The 20,894-nt window shown below is 31.6% G+C and overlaps 2 protein-coding genes across 3 annotated transcripts in view; both read right to left on the reverse strand.

Moving 5' to 3' along the window:
• The window catches only part of LOC129910877 (uncharacterized), a 244,216-nt gene that overhangs the window by 138,104 nt on the left and 85,218 nt on the right, over positions 1 to 20,894 (reverse strand). The window lies entirely within an intron of this gene.
• The window catches only part of LOC129910871 (transmembrane protein 132E), a 125,644-nt gene that overhangs the window by 12,144 nt on the left and 92,606 nt on the right, over positions 1 to 20,894 (reverse strand). The window lies entirely within an intron of this gene.

Genomic DNA, 20,894 nt, shown 5'->3' on the forward strand with positions numbered 1-20,894 from the left:
AATTTTTTAAGGTCCACAACGGTCTTAAGCACACAATAAGTCCACAATCTCACAAGTTGCAATTTTTAGCTATAGCCAAAAAGGTTCTTAGATCTCTTTAGTTTCGAATTGATGCTTTGAATGGGAAGTTGTAATGTTTGAGTTTTATGAGTAATTAGCAAACATGTTGTAGTTCAGCAAAATCATAATAGCCATTGATCGGTCTTATAACATCAAGGATCATAGCAAGTTTACGGAAATTAGTAGGGTTTATGCGAAAGCTAGAACCTAAACGTTTTTGCTGTACTGCTTGACGTCGAACAATACTCGTAGTTAAAATATGTTCGAAGAGAAGTCCTTAGTGAATGGAACTACCACAGGAACTAAATTAAAAGTAATTAACAACAAACTCGGATATAGCTCACGTGCACTACAATTGAGAGGGCGAGCAATTCAAGCAATTTGATTTCAATAAATCATAATTTATGTTCTCGGTAAAGGACAATCCCCGGATTCAACACAGCCCACCTGAACTTAATTTTTAGAGGCTCTGATTGGTCAGAACCAAATGTCACCTAACTTTTTATGACATCTGACCAATCAGAGCCTCTAAAAATTCAGAACTTAAGTTCAGGTGGCCTGCGTTGAACCCGGGGAATGAATACAAATGCCCTTGATTATGAAAGTAGACTAAGTCAATTTGTACCAAAGAAGGCACGTTTTCGCGATCTATTAAAAAAAAATGGTGCGTCAAAATATGATACTGTTTTTTTAAATTAAAAAAAAAAATAATACCTCACATATATTCAAAAAAAATATTTTGGCGGGTTACGACACATGAATTTTTAATGACAAACAAAAAAGAGATCATAATCAAGATGAATCGGCAACCATATCATATGCATATCATATCTGGAAACATCTCAGTGGTGGATTAGAACTTGAAATTTTGGACTTAGAAAAATTAACTGAAAGGCATGCTTTTTAGCGAGTAATTATCAAAGACCGATAAGAGCCATGAGATTTTACTTCAGTCTTGGACTCAGTTCATTCAATTTTTTTAAATTAAGAAGAAATTACCACAATCTGATATAGTTTTTTTCCGAAGTGTGCTTGGGATAGGCAGCTGGTTAAATGGTAGTCATATGGATTCGAAGGATTCCAGCGTCTATAGGTACATATCAAACCAATATCTACTCCCCCTTTACGTGGTGAGATCGACTTCCTAAGGAAACGAGAGAAACGAAGAGGGGGCGGTAATGTTACCACTAGGGCGCTGCTCATTGTTATCAGTCTCGGGATTAAATACTAGTTAAGGCCAATTGTAAAAATATCCCGCCAACTCTAATTTAATCATGTACCTTGGTATTTTTAGCACATAATGAAACCTTTATTAATGAAAATCAAGGTACATTAGCACCCTTATCAAAAACCAGAGAGAGAGAGAGAAAGAGTAAACCACAGTGTCAGGTAAATTTTTTGTAATCAATCAACGCTAATAAATACGACAAGGACATTTAACACTATTCAAATGAAAAGGACATTCATTGACTCTTGTTATTTACATAGAAAAAAAAGCTAAAGGACTCAATTATTATTATTAAGAGTTATCATTGTCACTTTTCTAAAAAAAAAAATATATACTTAACGTTAACGCCAATGTTCGCTACAAAGTTCATTCATATAGAGAACTTATACTCTATTGTAGTGTGATATGAACAAAAAAAAAATAATACTATTTCCAACGTATGTATATGTATTTAAAGAGCACCACTTAATGTTCACTTGAAAATGCTTCACACTCGACATTAATTGTTGTATTTTGAAGACCGAAGCCAGAGTATAGAAGCATTTTTGCCAACCCCACTTGTAATAACTTTCAACAAGTCTATTTCATATGTTCTTCGACATCACATTGCATAAAAAAAAAACCTTTTCTATTCACCATACTCCTTCATATACCAAGTTCCTACTCCATACAACACAAACCACCACCCAAAACAATCTTCCTCCGCGCACAAGTTCGCAAATGCATTTCCCCATATACCTATCTACATCTATAAAACTTTTACATACGACAACGACGACTATGATGATGATGGCTTGGTTTTGTTGTTGGCTCACTTCTCAAGCATCAGCAGAACTATATTCGTCATTGAGTCTCTGAATGGGGTTTGTTTGCCAAATGGGACTCTTATCAGCAAGAGGCATCAACGCATGCATGACATTTGTGTTCCGCGTTGGTGTATGGAGTACTCCATCTTCACTAACTAAATCAAATGAATGCTGTGGTATAGGAATCCTTTGGCCTGATGATGGGCTTCTGATGCAGCTGTAGCAGCAGCGTAGGACAATTGGAACAAGTGTCGTGGCAGCAGTTTGTCATATAGCAATTTATAAAGCCCCCAGTATAACAGCTAGCACATATAGTATTACGCATTATGAAGTCCAGAGTGCATTGAACACATTTCAAAAGAGAACTTGCACAATTTTGTGGTGGGTTTGCAACGCTTGACATAATCTATGTCAAAATACAACACACATATGCTTCAACTGCAATTGTTGCCAAATGTATTTTGTGGAAAAACTGTGACTTGAGATATGTCAATATTATGTAGTAAGTGCTTGTATAACAGATGTTTTAATTTGACTTACAGGGCCAAGGACAAGGACCTCTGTCAGTGAGTGTACACAGCGAGATCAATTTTATATTTTTGTTAAGCCGTGAAAAGCTTGTTGAACACATCAGTTCATATCTATACAAATAAAGTTATAATAGGATTCATACAAAATAACAATTCATAAAAAGCTCGAAAACATTTTTTATAACAGTTAGATCAATTTGTTTTTTATTTGGGATCGGTAGTTAAAATCCGCTACCGGTGGTTAAAATTTGAATTAAATGTCTGTCACGGAGACAAATAACAGCTAAAATGCTTCGCCATTTAACATTTGTTTTTGTTGTCTCTATGTTGCAGTAATTTTTATAAAGAAGAAATGTAAAAAAAAGAAAATGTAACCAGAGGCGTACGTTGAGTTGCCGGGGTCCTGGGGCAAGACTAAATTTTGGGGCCCCTTTGATATAGAAAATATGAACAAATAAAAAAGTATGTATACGCACTACTTATGTTTTTTTTTGGGACCCCAGATGTATCATTTGTTGGTCGCTAAGATTATTCAAGTAACATTCTTTTTGCCCTAGGATAATATATAATTTTTCTTTCAAAAAACCCCTGCGGTTATATTTTTTTTTTTTTTTTTTTGATAAAATATGTGGTTGGCTATCAATTCATAACGCATTACACTGAAGAATTTAATTTTTCTCTCTAGTGTCCGAAATGATTTATGTCAAATTTTTTGCTTCGTTACATTTAAAATAAGTTGTCTTTTCTGCATTGTATCCAGTCGGGGCCCTTACGTGTCGGTGGCCCCGGGGAACCGCCCCGCTTGCCTCAATGGTGTGTACGCCCCTGAACGTAACTAACAATTCTAGGGCCAAGTAAGTGCTGAAATCAATAATTCAAGCTTCATTAGTTGTCTTGATTTTTAGAAGAAGTGCAATTCTTTGTAACTTTGTAATTTTTAAAGGTATTCATTTTTTCTTACCCATGATAATTTTTGACTTTGGGGCCGATTATAACAATAAAATAAAACGTCGATTTTCTCGCAAGTTTCGTTTTTTTTTTTTTATTGAATTTTAGGAATGTCAGAATAGACAACAATAACTTTGATATAATCAGAGAATTTGTCAGCTTTAGAAAAGTTGATCGTTTAATTTTTAATAAGGAGCGTACTATCAACCTCATTTGGCAACCACGTTACATGTATGTCAAATGATTGAGAAGATTTATATATATTTTTTTTTTAAATTCAAAGAGAAAGGGTGCTGATTTGGTCATTAGATGAAATTGAATGGGAGGGATGAGAGAAGTATTTAAAATAAACATATCGGCTCTGCCCCAATAGCAATGGCCGAGCGCTGGCGCGTTCGCTGCACATATATAATGTATAAAAACAAACTTTTATCATCAACTAGAGATGACTGCAACAAATTGAAGTAATCGATATTGACACAATTGCTATCATGCCAAGAACCATGGCGCCAACATAATAAATCTTTCACTTAATTTACAATTTCTATGGTTCGTTAAAACCGCTGAAAACGCATTAAATTTGTTGCATATTTTTCACAAGTTGGGTCATTTGGTTTTCTCTTGGCGCCCCATTATAAAATTAAAAAAAGAACAAAAAAAACATACAAAACAATTGAACAAAAAAAAAAAAGAAACTATTGCAATTTTGTCGCCAACAAGGACAAACATTGAAGACAATAATAATTCACTTTATTTGATTAAGACATTAGAAGTACCACCAACATAAAAGACGAGATACGAGTTCCGAGGAGATATGATGTTGTATATATGTTTGTATAAAAATATTTGTATTTCAAGCATGAGTCCATTTTTCATTACTAGCTTGGGATTGAATGGCAAAAAAAAAAACAACAAAAACAAAAAATGAGGCAATAAACTAGAAATGAGATCATCATCTAAAATTAGTTTTGAACATGAACACGTCCACGTCCATCCACACCTAATATTTTCAGAATTTCCTTGAAATATGGAGCAATTTGTTGGCAATTGAGGCGCCTGTCTTTGTCAGAATATATTCTTACATTTACTTCAGTTCTTTGATTTCAAATGAAATGAGAATTAGCCACTGAGTTTATTTTCTTTTGTTTCTACAATACTTCAGAGTGCTGATGTAAGCTAAGGGTTTTGATAAAGAAGTGATGTACAAATCTTGGACAAGTAACAACATTCACTTAGTTATAGCCTCATTAGCTTGAAGTTTCATAGAACTTTGCTATTAAAAAAAAAAATATTAAATGCAATAAACTTGGCCACTATCCTAGAATAATAAACACAGCGCCCTCTGCAGGTGTTACCAGAACCAACATACATTTTTTATTTATGCATGTAAACCTTATGACCGTATCCTTCTTCAAAGCGATATTAACAGTTTCAATGTATGGTGTGGTAAAAATGGCCTTTCACTTAACCCAGCTAAATGCCAAACAATTACATTCTCGAGAAAACGAGTCATTAATATTTTTGATTACTACATCTTGCAACATAAGCTATGTCGAGTATTTAGCTTCAAAGACTTGGGTGTCCAATTTAGTTCAAATTTAGGATTTACTGAACACATCAATTTTATAGTAAATAAAGCGAGCTCAATGCTTGGTTTTATTAAACGTTGGGCAAAGAAATTTGATGATCCATTTGTTACTCAATCTTTGTACAACTGCTACGTTCGACCCCATCTTGAGTACGCTTCTCAAGTATGGAGTCCTTTTATGAAGTTCATAAGAACCGAATAGAATCTATTCAATACAATTTTGTACGCTTCGCTCTAAAAGGTCTTCCTTGGACCGACCCTTTCAACTTGCCACCTTATGAACATCGCATTCAACTTCTTCAGATACAAACTTTAGCACAGAGACGTGTAAATAATGATTTAATCTTTCTTCATCAGCTTATTAATTCCCAAATTGACGCCCCTGATCTATTAGCTTGTATTGGTATAAATTATCTGGGTGGATCTCACCTCCTACGAAGATTTGAACCTTTGCATATCGACTTTCATAGAACAAACTATGGTATTAATGAGCCTCTTAGTCGCATGAGTAAACTTTTTAACTTGAACCATTCATCCTTAGACTTTAATTTGACGAAAATGGGTTTAAAAACATTGTTTCGAACCAGTGCTCCACAATCGTGACTGTTAATCAATGTTTTAAATAAATTATACATGTTGGATTTTTTGTACTTATAATTTTATAACTTGTAAATTTGTTCGTAATTATTTTGTTTTATATTGTGCATGTGGGAGGTTGTATTTTTTGTCTACTAACATTTTTTTGTAACTAACATGCACTTATGATGAGCCTCTGATTGTAGTTAAAAGCTTGTTCTAAGCTTACTACATCAAAGAATCTGAAGTGAAAAAAAACCTTACATTATTCAAGTTGGTATAATCGCGGTAAAATCAAAGAAAATAACGTCTTCTTTTAAAAATCAGAAGAAATACCTACATACTTTTAAAATAAAATAGCTTGAAACGGCGAAAATACTCGCCGCAATTGTTCCTTTTCACTATGTTTTTCTTGTGTAAGGGCTGATTCGCGAATCGTTGCTGTTGGCGAAAAAAATCAATTTTTTCGCGAAGGCTTCGATGTTCGCCACGTATAACGGCGCAAAATTTTAAACGATTTAGTAACAACTAAGTTAAAAAACAGACTACTTTTTAAGATTCAATATTCAATATTTCACAATTGACAGAAAATGATCACCCCTTTGAAACATTTTGTTCTAATTAATATAGCATGGTACATTAATCTTCTTCCATTAGTGGTGGCAAAGCATTAATGAGTAAATGACTAGCCATTTCAAAGAAATGCAAATTAAAGGAAATTTTCACCACAGAACATCACGTCTAATTGGCAGCAATAGATTATATGGTTTTCCTTATTAGTAATTTGGATATACCAAATGAACACGGCTATTAAATCTTAGTTTATGTATATTTTTGGTGCTTTGTCAAATGTCAAATCCTAAGTACTGAGGTAAAATTTTAATTTTTCTAATTGAAACTTGTCATTTTTGAAGTTATACCTCTTTTAGCGCGTTATACATGAGTAAAATTAACATTTGAGCAGCCATTTTTAAACTTTGATATGTGTTTTTTTGCTATTTCAATTTTTCATTTGACATACTAGGTATTTTCCAGTATTAAATAAAAGGTCTGTTTGGGTACTGCCCAAAACAGAACTATTTCTACTTTTGTCAAAAAGTTCCAGAGTATCCAAACAGGAATTGGGTTAAAAATGTTGAAAAAATCATTTTTATCAAAAAACAAAACCGACTTCCATGGATAAAAACTGAGTTTTATGGTTTTTCTAAAAGTTTCTATGGCTAGAACTGAACGAAGTTGAAATGGGACCACACTGCAGCCACCAGCTTTCCAAGAATTATCAAAATTGGTGCACTCAGTACAAAGTTCTGAGGTAACAAACAACGATAGATTTCTAAATGCCTAAACTATAAAAGACTTAAACGAGCTTAAGCTCGTCAAAACTGAACGAAAAGTTACTAGAAATTATCGTTAAAACTGAAATTAACCATGCTGGATTTTTGTAATTTAAACATAAATCTCAAACGCAATAATTGGCCCTTTAAATAAACTTAAATAAAAATGAATATCAGTATAATTTCAGCTTTGACTTAAATTATTAAAGTCATCGATACATTTGTTTGCATTTGTATCTAAGTAACAAAACTAAAAAAAATAATTGAAAATTTTTTGATGCTGAATACAAAAATTATAGATACACATTAATATTTTTTGTAAAAAATATTATATGCCAGATTCATTTTTGTCTAATCATCTAAAATAATAACATTTCCGGTCAACGGAAGGGCAAAATATTGTTGTTTTATTATTTATTTTTTTAAACATGTATAATTTAATCGAATATATAAAATAAAATTCACTTATTCAAAGAATGTTGCCTTAAAATACTAATTTTTTAATTACATATAATTATAATAAACCAATAAAATCTCATGATTGATTAACCTATTCACGTTTTTTTATATAGCATTGAACCAATTTTTTTTTTCAATGCGTATATATTTGTTGGTCGAAATTCCAAACGACAAATTATAGCTTCTATTTTATTGCATATATCCAGTTTATGCACTTTAAATACAAAAAAAAAATAAAAAAAAAAAACAAATCAGAAACGTATTGCATTTAAAATTCAATTCATCCATCCATACCAAGCACTCGTAATAACATATTTTATTGAATACGTTTTTTTTTTGTTTTTTATTTTCAAAATGCCAATTATGGTCGCATAATCGTTTAATCATGGGTTATGTGAACTCGGATTAATTTATCGTTCAATGGAAGGAGATATTTATAATATTTTGAAAGAGTATGTGTGTAATATGTATTATGCAGATATTGATACAGAAAATTTACTATTATTTATAATACTGCATTATTGCAGATCTAAGTTAACATTATGTCCTTTTTGCTGCAGCAGTAAGCTTTAAATTTGCATCTTTATTGAACAACTTATTTATGTGTGTATATAAAAACCTCAAAGTAAAACCACCATTAAGAGCACTTTAGCTAAATTGATAATATTGATACTTAATAATCATATGCATTTCGTGCCCTTCATGACAATTAATTTGATATAACTGTTCTAAATTGCCATGTCTCTAGTTACTCATTTTTAAAACGACATACCGTAAAGTTCTAATATCACAACATTAGCCGTGTTCATATTAATGTAGCAAAAAACTCATTTGTATGTCATTTCAATGTTACGCATATGTCATGTTTTTTACTAGATTAAAATTTTAAGCTCCTATGTTTAAAAAAAAAAATGATTTTTTGAAGATGCTACAGATGTTAACACAAATGGCAGCTTGCCTGCGATTTTGTCAGACAACTGTCAAACACTCTTGTTCACAATGCTGGGAAAAAATGAGCAAGTTTATTCTTATGACGCCTTACCATTATTTAAAAGTTTTGCGACGAGAAAAAATTATAAGAAAATTACAAATTGTTACTAGTGTAAATGGGACATAAAAGTTGTGGCGTTAGGTTTTGACAGATTAGAAAATTTTGTTGTTTAAAAAATTGGTTTCACAACAAAAATTCAATAAAAATGTATACTAAGCAAAAGCCCTGTTCCATTGGGAGTGGTAGTTTACTCGTGAGTAGAAATCTACTACAGCAACTACACATTCCTATCTCCTCGAGTAGAAGAAGATCATGTGTTCATTGTTGTACTAGATCTACTCATGAGTAAACTACCACCTCCAATGGAACAGGGCTAAAAGAGTAGGCAGTTGTTTTGTTGATCTGTTTGATTTCTTTTTTCTTTGTTTTGATTGTTTTGGTTGCAATGAGTAAATTCAGAAACGTCAAATAGCTGTCAGTTGTTTTTTGGATCTGTTTGTCCACTTTTTTTTTTCTTAGATTGATATGATTGCGAAGAGTTAATTCAGAACTTTAAAAAGTTTATCATAATCAGTGTGTTTAAATTTTACAAAATGTCTGTTTTCGTGGGAAATTGGGCAATTACTTGTGTCAATTACTCGATAAGATCCTTCACTTCAAGAACTTTTTGAATATCAGTTCTATTTTTTTTATTAATCCTGTTTGATTTTATAAACTAGCGAAATTACACTCGTTTCGTTTTTAATCACCCCTTTTTTTTTGTATTTAATTTATTTTTTCCAAAATAAACTACCAGCATAATAAATCAACAAACAATATTATCTGTCGCTTTGCTGTGGTTACCATCCAAACAGGCTACTACTATACTATACTACTGTGTTATTTCGTTTTGCAACATAAACTGATAAAGAAAATAATTTATACCTGTTATTTGACAGAGAATAATTAACTTCTTTTTAATTACGGTTAGGTGTATAGTATATAATGCTATACGGGTAGGCAGTTAAATGCGAGTATGTTTAAATCAATTAATTTAAATGTTGAAGCGGAATTTTCTCAAAGGACTTGAAGTAATTTTTTTTTTAAGTTTTTTTTATATAAAAATGTAATGAGCCGTTTGTATTCAATTAGCTTTGTTATTTGCATATTTTTTATATAAATTCTTTCAATTGCTTCAGGGTAAAAAAATGCCAACTATTTTTCACTCGCGCTTACCCGCGTTTATAATGAATGAATCTGCATTTAAGCTTAATACTCTCGAGTCTCGACCGACCCCAACATTGTGGCCAACAGTTTTACAAAGAATATAATTGAAAAAAATAAAAATATATAACATGCTTTTGAAATTAGATCCTTGTCGGATGAGAACGAAAATGAGGGAGGTAGAAATTGGTGGAATTTCTTTTTTTTTTTTATATAAAAATAAATAACCTCCCGCAGTACAGTATAGTTACGGTGACCATCCGTCCCGGTTTACCCGGGACTGTCCCGTATTTCTACAGCTTGTCCCGGGTTTTTATTTAAGAAACCCGGGACGTATAAGTGTCCCGTATTTTGTAATTTGTCCCGTGATTGTCCCGTATTTGCACATTCTCTGATTTGTATATTCAATATTTTAAATACTTTGTAGGGAAACAAGAAAACAGTGGTTGGAAATTAAAATGTTTCTAGTACGCTGCTGAAGCAAAGCGAAAAATTTTCTAAGTCTCCAAAGTAAAAAAAAAACGATTAAAAATTCTCTATTATATTCTAGCACAGGTAAGAATTTTGTTGCCTAAGCTGCCTACTGTGCAACGAAAAGCAAAATTTTCGTTTACGATTTCGTTGTGCTGGTTTTGTATGAAAATGTTCGTTTTGCCTCTAGACTAGGCTTTAGTTTTTTTTAAATGTTCGTCAATTGTAATTTAGTTCCAGCTTCTGTTTGTCAGGTTGGTATACCAGGAAAAATGTGTTCGAATAAAGAACAACATATGGAAGAGTAAAGAACCCAGATAAGTTTCAAAACTTTTAAGGACATGTTAAAAGTTGTGTTAAGGTTCATACAATTTCAAAACCATTTAAATAAAAATGTTAAAAAACAGCTCTCCCGATTTTGATTAAAAAAATATTTTTTTAGAAGTTATTAACAGACAATATTAAAAAACCATTTTGATTTCTGATTTCGTAAACGACTTAAATGATTTCAACAAAAACGCTCCCATAAAATCGTTTAGGAAATCTTAATATCAAAAAAAGGAAAAATTATGAAAACTCATTTGAAAAAATTTAAATTTTTTTTGAAAAATCAATATTTTCAAAACGATCCAACGAATTTTTTATCCGTCCCGGGTTTGGCTTCCAGAAATATGGTCACCGTAAGTATAGTATAGTACATTACCCTAATCGATATTTTCTCATTGTTTGGGGTACACAACCCTGACGTGCGTTTTTCGTTCCGTTACGTCGCTATCATATCGATAGCGTAGCGTGGCGGGTGTAACAAACAACGACGAAGACGACGGTTCTTGGTAATGTTTGTGCATTTCTTGTCGGGTGATTAATGATGTTTCTGTTTTCTGTTTTCTGTGTTCTCCAAGGAATTCGTTTATTTTTTCCGATGACAGCCGCATGTCTTGATAGCAGCTATATGAACATATTATAGGTTATAGCAGGCTATGGCGGGTGCGTTTTTTTTTTTTTGCTTTTATCTTTTAATCATACATATTTTTTTATTTTATGGAGTTTTTGAAATGGGTATAAGGCGCATGTTTTTGGGATCTTAGTCGTAAAACTTTAAACGACATTTGACAGTTAAGACATTCCAACAATTTTGTTGTTGTGTCATGTGATGTCTTAAGCGTTGATTGTTGATAGGAAGTATCATGACAGGACCTCCTACGTATAATGTTGACAATGTTAGGGTTTCTAATAAAAAAAAAAAAAACGAAGACAAAACAACAATGTATAAGAATTTCCCAAACAAAAAGTTGATACCACAATTTTTGACATTGAATATCATCAAGAGTTTATAAAAAAACAGTGTGCAACGCGGCTATAAACGCAAACACTAAAATGTAATAAAATGGTTTAATGATCTTTAAAAGTTTGACATTTGTGTATACTTTAGCCGCGTTCCTTTGGAGGTGGAAGACTAATCATGAGTAAGGGATTAGTAGATCGAGTACTACAATCAAAACATGATTTTCTGCTAGAAGCCTGTATTACACTTCAATTGTAATAGATTTGTATTCGTATTTCGATTGTAAATTGCTGAATTAACTTACCCTGAGTGAACTAAGCATTTAAAAAGCTAACATTTAAAGGCCTAAACTCATATCAGTTTGGCCCTGAGCATTACTTTACTTTGTCTGCACAACAAACTAAGGATGTATGTATGATGATATCTGGATACCACCTGAATTTGTTTCGGGAAATTCCTTTGCCAATGTATCGTATACACGAAGTAAAAGACTTTACTTTTATAGCAACATCTGGGATGCAAATGAAAATGATTTTTTTTTTTTTTTTATAAAAAAAAAAATAACAACTTCAGGCCTTCCGGCATCATGAAGGTATGTATCTGCAAATTGGGGCGTGATTTAATTTTTCAAAAGCAACATAGAATGTAAGAAAAACACAATATAAAAGCGTAAAATTTCTTCACTACGTTTTCATACTTTGTGGTGATAGTAAAGAGAGTGAATACAAAAATAAAAAAAAAAAAACAGCTCGGAAATATATACCCACAAACACCGTTGAAAGAATTGTAAAATTATTTTCAATTCTGTGTTATCGATTGCACTCAGTATAAAAGATATCACAAATGATTCCATCAAGTTATTGGTGTTCCTGTGTCGAACTTAATGAAGTTATCAGTTTTTAAATTTGTATTCAACTGGCAAGTTGACTTTCTGGTGTACTCTATTCTGTTCAGTGTTGTTTTTTAATCGATTTTTTTAACTAATTAATAATTTAAACATGGTCAGAATCGGATAAAAATTCAATAATAGCAACGCACTTTCAAAAGAATCAATGTAAATCCCATCCACTCAGACAGAAGGGCATGAGTAGATGCAGTATTAAATGTACTAGATTATCTTATAATGTAGTAGATCATCTTATTACCTCTAATGGTACTCCATTAACAGCTGCCTTCTTTTAGAGGTTATAGACTAGGCGATAAGTAGATCTAGTACAACCATTTTCACCTTTTTTTTCATAGTAGATGCGAGTTTGTAGTTGGTGGTACTAGATTTTCGTTTTCGTCTTATCTACGAGTATATCGTTTACCACCTCCAAAGGAACGCGGCTAATAATTGTCTATTGCTGTAGCTGACAATCATATTTTAAACTAATTTACAATCGATATGAAACAAGGTTTATATTGAAATGAAATTAATTTGTAAATGCTTTGGAACAAACATAGACCAGTGCCGATGCCTTCAAAAACATTAAAAAGTACAAAAAAATCATAGTAGGATGAAACCCATTGGAAAAGGAGGGAAATATGATAAGAATGAAAGGAAAAATAAATTACGGGCGAGCCGAGTTCGGGAAGTGGGTGGGTTGAGTTTTTAATGGTAAAAAATGGTATATATCGATTTCCGGCAAAACTACAAATCCTATAGAAAAAAGTTGTATGGCAAAGTTGTAGGTAATAAAAAGATCTACAACTTTTGTATCAACAATTTTTTCACATAACCTCAAAATTTATGTGAAAAATTCAAAAAACCGAGTTTTTGGTTTTTTATTTTTATCTTTTTCAAAAGCAAAAATTTTTCTACGAAATTTGGTGAAAACTTACCTTATTATGTCCCAAATACACTGTAATTTATTTGATTTAAAATATTAATTTGTTCACCTTATTTTGACTTAATACCAAAAAAACATCCTAATTTTCAATCGAAAATTCACGTGTCAAAATATCAGCTTTTTTCAAAAAGTCGGTGAGCATGACGTTCGTTAAAATGTCTATTTTCTGATGATGTAAAAAAAATTTTACATTAGTATACTATAGAACATGTTCTAGTAAAATTCAAAAAATGAAAAAAGCTTGAATTCGAAAAAAAATTTTTATCATTATTTACAATTTTGGCCTATTTATTCAAATTTACACTTTAATTACTCAAAAAACGTAAGATTTCATGTAACATTGATTAATCTAAATAAATAAATTACAGTGTATTTGGGACATAATAAGGTAAGTTTTCACCAAATTTCGTAGAAAAATTTTTGTTTTTGAAAAAGATAAAAATAAAAAACCAAAAACTCGGTTTTTTGAATTTTTCACATAAATTTTGAGGTTATGTGAAAAAATTGTTGATACAAAAGTTGTAGATCTTTTTATTACCTACAACTTTGCGATACAACTTTTTTCTATAGGATTTGTAGTTTTGCCGGAAATCGAGATATACCATTTTTTACCATTAAAAACTCAACCCACCCACTTCCCGAACTCGGCCGCCCGTAATTTATTTTTCCTTTAATTTTCATCATATTCACCTCCTTTTCCAATGGGTTTCATTCTACTATGATTTTTTTTGGTTTCAAAAATTATCGACCCTGGTCTAACATACCATTAATTGAAATTAATTTGCAATCGATTTGAGACTAGTTTTCAATTTATTTTATAGCTTTAAGTCAAATTCATATTTTTGTTCCTTGAATAGTACTTGCTTTGAAAAGTGAAATTATTAATTGTACTAGATTTGTTTAAATTGGTGATATTAATTTGCAATCGATGGAAAACAAATTTGTAACTAGTTTGTTATCGATTTTAAACTTAAATGCAAAAAGCCAGAAACTTCTTTGCAATCTATCTTATTCTTGATCTATTTATAGGTACATATCCCCCATGCCCTATCTTTTCCTTAAAAAAAATGTTTCTCTTTTGAACATCTTTTAGAAAAGGTTTACATCAAACAATTTATTGAAATTGACACAAAATATCATAGTGATCATTATTTACTCGATTTTATTACAGTTGTAGAAGAAGCATACTTTCCACGAATCCATCTTTTACCCTAATGAATAATATCTTTGCCGAAAGGAAGAGACAAATAATATCGATTCGAAGGTAGATTATTTTTTTCTTCGAATGCTGATAGATAACAGAAAAATAAGTGGGTCATATAACAGAGATTAAAAAGCACACCGGAAAGTGTAATACACCCAACCAACGAACATCAAGAATTATTGACTACGGATGACTGCATCGGGAGATATTTGAAAGAAAAATATCTATATATCCCAGGTGATGATACAAATTCAGAAGCTGTGACTGGAAAACATATACTTGTATGTAGTAGATGTGAGTGCAACCACCTTCTAAATGTGTAGGTATCTACTTTAGATGTTTAAAGAAGGATGTTCAGGAGCGAGAAATAAATTAATAATGCCAATAAACTACGTTTCTTGAGTTGACAGAAGTAGAATTATTGAGTGAGTGACTTCTTCGTGACTTGTCGTTTATAGTGTTTCAATAGAATATTATATTAAAGCGATTGCAAAGTTAAAAAATAAAAAAAAAAAACAACTTGATCTTAAATGGATATCTTTAAGAAAAGTGTTGAAAAAAGGTGGTTGGCGAAAGTTGATGTATTTTTTCATTAAACATTAAAGAGTTTTAAAGGACTACTATTTAGTTTATTTCCATTCATTGAAAATCTATACGAATTCACAAAAATGGAAAGTACGCGAACGGAACTTAGATTTGCTAGGTTTACACTTGTAAGTTTTTAACTGACAAATAATAGCCGTGTTTCTTTGGAGGAGGTAGACTACTAATGAGTTGATGATAAGCAGATCTAGTACATCAATCTTGTGCTCGAGTAAATAGGAATGTGTATTTGTAGTACTAGATTTCAACTCATAAGTAGTTTTTTTACCTCCAAAGGAAATAAGATAATCTCTTTAACAGGGTTATTATTACGAAGAGTTACCATTTTCTTTAATTATTTTCGAAATTATTCCTGTTCTGTTGATTACGTAATTTTTCAGTTACATAACGACAGTTTAAAAAATCAAGTAGCCGATGTGGGTTTTTTTTTTGTACCGTGTAGGTACTTTAATATCGATTTCAAATGCAATGCACACATTTAACGTAATAAATGCAATTCCCATCTACTTCTCATTCTGATCTACTACTTGTATATTTGGTAGTACTTGATTACACTGGTCGGCAAAAAACAAAAAAAAGTCGGGAGCAAGAACTCTGTAAGGTGATTTTAATTAACTTGAGTGTGCTGAATTTAATACTGTTAACAGATTTATTCCATCACGTCTAGTTTTTGAGCTTTGCTCATCACTATTTTCGCTATAAAGTCCCAAATACTAATCTTGAATGATATGTTTTTTGAAAAATATATATTTTTCGGTAATGTTTTGCTTTTTTTCCAAATCCAAATCAGTAGTCAAAAACTGGAATTTAAAAAACCATAAGTTACCTTAACCACCAAGATTTTGAGATATCAAACATTCCTATAGGTACCAAATATTTTTTAGAAAAAAAATGGTTTAAAAAAAAATAAACATAGGTATCTAAGACGATAAAATATAGCTTTTGGAGATTGCATTAGTAGTTTTGCAAAAAAAAATTTAACGTTGATGAAACTCAACGCCAAAAGTACCAACAAAATGCTTTTTGACCTGTTAATATTCCAATATTTCGAAAACGTGACGTGCCAGTGAAATTTTGACTTCGGATTCGGAATCAGCACACAAAAATCCTTTAGAAAAGTATTGTTTTGTTTAAGCTCTATTTTCGTTGCCGACCAGTGTTATCGATTATCATTTTCATTTCCTACTGAGTAGTAATTACTTCGAATTGAACAAGGCTAGCATAAGAAAATAATGTAATAATATTCGGTTCGAATGTAAGAGGAAGAAAGTATGTTTGTTCTCTCATAACTTCTAAATTACTTATCATTTCTCAAAGAAATTACATATTGTTGGAAGCAACTTTCTTGTCCGCTGATTATAGGCTATGAATCGTATTCTAATATGGAGCTTTCTTTCTGTGATCATCTAGTTTTGGGTTGAGTCTACACTAGAAATGGAGTCGAACATATCTTAGATATTAAAATATATGATTTTCGGTGCTAATTGATTTCAAATTAATAGTTTACTGTCTTGATTGTGACAATGCATGTCCGCTAAGTAACTATGAAACTGTCAAATATTTTTTTGTGTAATTGTTTGCTTATTTTAGCTTTTAATTAAAGATCATTTTTCGCTGTTTAACATGTCATGTTGAAATGCAATAATAAACATTTCAACATAGCTTTCATCAAGTTCTCATAACATTGAAGAATGCTATATAAACATTCCCATGAGAAAGCATAATAATAATAATAATAATTATTGCAGACAGTACTTGTTCAAAAGATCAAAAGTCTTTTTCACATGTCATTTATTTTTTTCAACACATCGTATTCGTATAAAAAAATGTTCATAATAATATATACAAATTCTTACGTACATACGTATAATCTACTCCACACTGAAGACCCTTCCCAGAGAGCTCATTAATCATCATCGGTCGAGCAGTGCATCTAGAGACAAGCAACAACAATGTTATATTAGGTATAGAACTTCACCTATCTATGGTTGTCGCACAGCAGGGAAAGTACCTATCTACCTAGCGTGCAAAGAGTAAAATAATTATAAATGCCACTGTTCATATTGCGTTATTACAGGAGTCTGCTGAAAGCAAAGGACATACTTTTTTATTATAGAAGGACAAATCCATTCTCATGGCTGGGAGACTAACTGCCTTCTCTTCTTCTTTTTCAAAGACAGGATAATGGTTTTTGTGTTGGAACATACATAAATATATTCAACCGGAGAAAAAGTCAAGAGCAATTTCCACAGACAAAGTAAGCCTTAAAAACAAGGAAGAACACGTAGATGAACATTAGCAAACTTATAGGTAGCAACATACCGAAGGGTTATTTTCTCCATAACTAAAAGAAGTAGGTATAGGAAAAAAATTGAAAACAAAAACAACAAAAACAAATATAGTATAACAAATCGTGCATGTTCCTTCGTCGGCACTTTGAAAAACAAGTATAATCTACACTGAAAGAAACCTAATGTGTTCGTGTGTTGGTAAAATAAACAACTAATACTTTTTGTTTTCTTTTAATCGAACAAAAACGCTCAGCTGTAGAAATAATTCAGTCTTTTCTTTTGATACATTAAGTTTTTCTGAATACTGCAAAGCCAAAAGAAGGGTTATGTGCTTGCCTGCTAAGTATGTATTTTCATCTGTGACATCCTAGCTCCTAAACTACTTATCCTAATTTGACAAATGAGGTATGGTTAAAAGCGTCTTTTTCGCTCACTGGTTACCGGCTCTGTGATGTCGCATTAAATTGAATATGGTGCCGTCTAAAAGCAAAAGTCATCAATTTTATTTTTATTAATGTACAGCGCCTCTTAAGCAAGAAAGAATTAAAAAAAAATAATGTAAAAGTTTGCAGATCATAGAATTACCCTGATTTTATAATCTTATTCTTCTGAGTGTTGATTAACATCAAAAATGATAAAAAGCTAAAGTGGTAAGGTGGGACATAAAAAACTCGTATTTAAAAAATAGTTTTTCAGGTGATATGGAACCTTATCACGTTCAGAATATGTTTGCAATATATAACATACAAATAAATTTTAGCGTGGAATTCTATAAGTGAAGGTAAAATAGTGGCGGAATCCTCGTGTCGGTTAGTCTTGCTGATTTTTTGGGCCTATCTTGTCGTTTTCGACTTTGATGTTCTTCAATAGCTTTGCGTACCTAATAATTTTGGAAATTCGAACGTAATTTTTCTCTTCAATCAATTGTAACTCAAGTTAATCCTTTTAAAAAACATAATTAGCTAAATATGATCTTTACTTTAGTTAATGGGAATACGTTATTTCTTGTGTGCCTCAGAGCCTAAAAAAAAGTATTGCTTTAGGGTTTATCTGTTCCTTCTCTCATTCTGCAACTTTTGTCTAAGCAAAATACTGTTAAAGCCAATCTACTCATATTGATTCATTTTGAGGCTTGCTTACTCGAAGTCTGGTTTTGTGTTTAAAATAGACTGAAAGGACCAAAAAGTGATTTAAGTTTATGAACAGAATTATAAATCTTGCTTAAAGCTTGGAATCAATCCACTTGGACAGGATTGGATCGATATCGGTATAGAATTAAAGTTTTATCGAATTTAATATTTTTAAAAATACATAATTGGAGTTACTTTCTAAGTAGGTAGCCGTTTATATTGTGAGCGTGTCAGATAACCATCATTACTATCATAAAGTTTGGTATTTTCTTATATAATGGTAGTAACAAAGTTTTATAGTAAATATGAACACACAAAAAGGTTACGCATACACCACAGTGACTTTCTTAGTCTTTCTAATTTAATCATTGACTGAATAGTAAAACTATGTGAATTGGTTTGACCATTTACTAACTGAAAATTATACGGTTGCAGATTAAAAATTTTGACTGTTGGGATTAAACAGAAATGAATAATTGATTTTATAAAAAAAATTGTTATTTTGTAGTATAAAAGTTGCTATACAAAATTGTTGTTTTTTTAACATTCTCTAAACGTTAGGTGGAAAAATGATGATTTTTGGTGTGTATCAATTGCACGATGTGGTCAAACGATTATCGTTCGAATTCTTGAAAAAATAATAATTTTTGGTGATTTGAAAAAAAAAGAAAATATTTTGTATATAATAGCAAATTTTGAAAAAAAAAAAATAATAATTTTTGGGGATTTGAAAGAAAAAGAAGATATTTGTTTGATGACACTTGGAATACATCAAGAACTAGAGGTGGGTCGGGTTTATAAGTATATGTCAACATAAATTTTTTTGAAAGCAGGGCAAAGGAAAATTTGGGTTGGACAAACATGGACGAATTAGACTAGTTAAGTTGAAGTTCTAGCTTCGCGGAGTGACAAATGGTTTTAACGCTAGCAAAAATGTATTAAGCATGAAGAAGTACATTTTGAAAAAGGATCACAATAATTTTAGTATAGAAGGATATCTACGTATTTCAGGAAATGTTATCAAAGTAAAATCGCTTAAATAAATTGAGTTCTCAATCGTGTCGTTTTATGCATGAAAACACAACAACATTACGAAAGTGGTAATAATCAAAATGAACATGTTTCAAACTCATAGATGGATTTCGATTTTTTTACTGGTCATGTTCGTTAACTTTTTTTTAAGACGGCGGCTTATGTTTTTGTCAAATTGAGTAGGACTGCGGGCTGTCAAGTCATGTGAGATGAGCTTCTGATTTAAATCTTGTGAAAGAAAATAAATTTATTTTCTCCATACAAAAATGTCCTGCTTGATTATCATTCGTAAATGTTACTATGTATAGTTACTAAATGTATGGTTATGTATATTTTTATGAGAGCTACATTTAGAGCTACATTTTCTCTATGAAAATATAATTAGAATTTTCAGAATTCGGAAAACCAAAATGTTGACACAAACCATTAATTCTGCAAATGCAACCAAACCTTTTGTAAAATGTTGGCAAGATAATTAAATTTATAAATTATCCAGATGGAAAAGAAAGAAAGATGCGGACACAGGCGTTTTGTTGTGCAAATGTTTATATACAGATAATTTATATTTCTTTGACGAAATATTTTAGCGACCTCATGTTCACACATGGAAGATATACATTTGTTTGATTATTTTGCAGTACCTAATTTTTTTTTTCTGTGTAGATAAGAGTTGCATAAAGGCAAATAACCTCAGAAAGAAGATGCTACATGTTTTTCCATAAGTAAAGAGTCCCATACCGGGACACGCTTCCTTCTATAACTCAATCTCCTATGTTAGAGTGTAGATGTGTGTGTGTGTGTGTGTGTTGTAGGTATAGTGTGTGTGTGGTGGATTCACATCCACTTGTTATTTTGTGGCATGAAATAAATTGCTTATTTTTGGTCGAGTGCAAACATAACCATCATACCTATGAAACTAGAGTGTCGGTGGCTGGGTAGGGTATAGAGCGCGGCAGTAGTATAGTGTGGTATTGCACACTGTTCTCTAGCACGAGCCCAGGTAGGGCTCGTACAAACAGAATTCCTCACCTATGGTGCATACACAAGGAAGTCACTCAACTGTAGTGCGAGAAGCATATATACATACATAAATACACATATATGTATGTGCACTTGTAGTGTTATCGTTTGGGAAAGCGTAGTTTGGGGTTTTCCATGCACATAAATTTAATTCTTGTTTCACTTCGGAAAATGGGTGTAATTTTTGCAAAAGAAACATACAACATAGAATTGTTTCCAGCTTTTACGTTTTAGCCACTTTGAAGCTTTGTTTTGTGTGGGGGCGGGAAGGGCGGTAGGGTAGTGAGAGAAAGATTGTTTTAA

The sequence above is a fragment of the Episyrphus balteatus genome, chromosome 2 (genome assembly GCF_945859705.1).
Source record: "Episyrphus balteatus chromosome 2, idEpiBalt1.1, whole genome shotgun sequence".
Lineage (NCBI taxonomy): Eukaryota > Metazoa > Arthropoda > Insecta > Diptera > Syrphidae > Episyrphus > Episyrphus balteatus.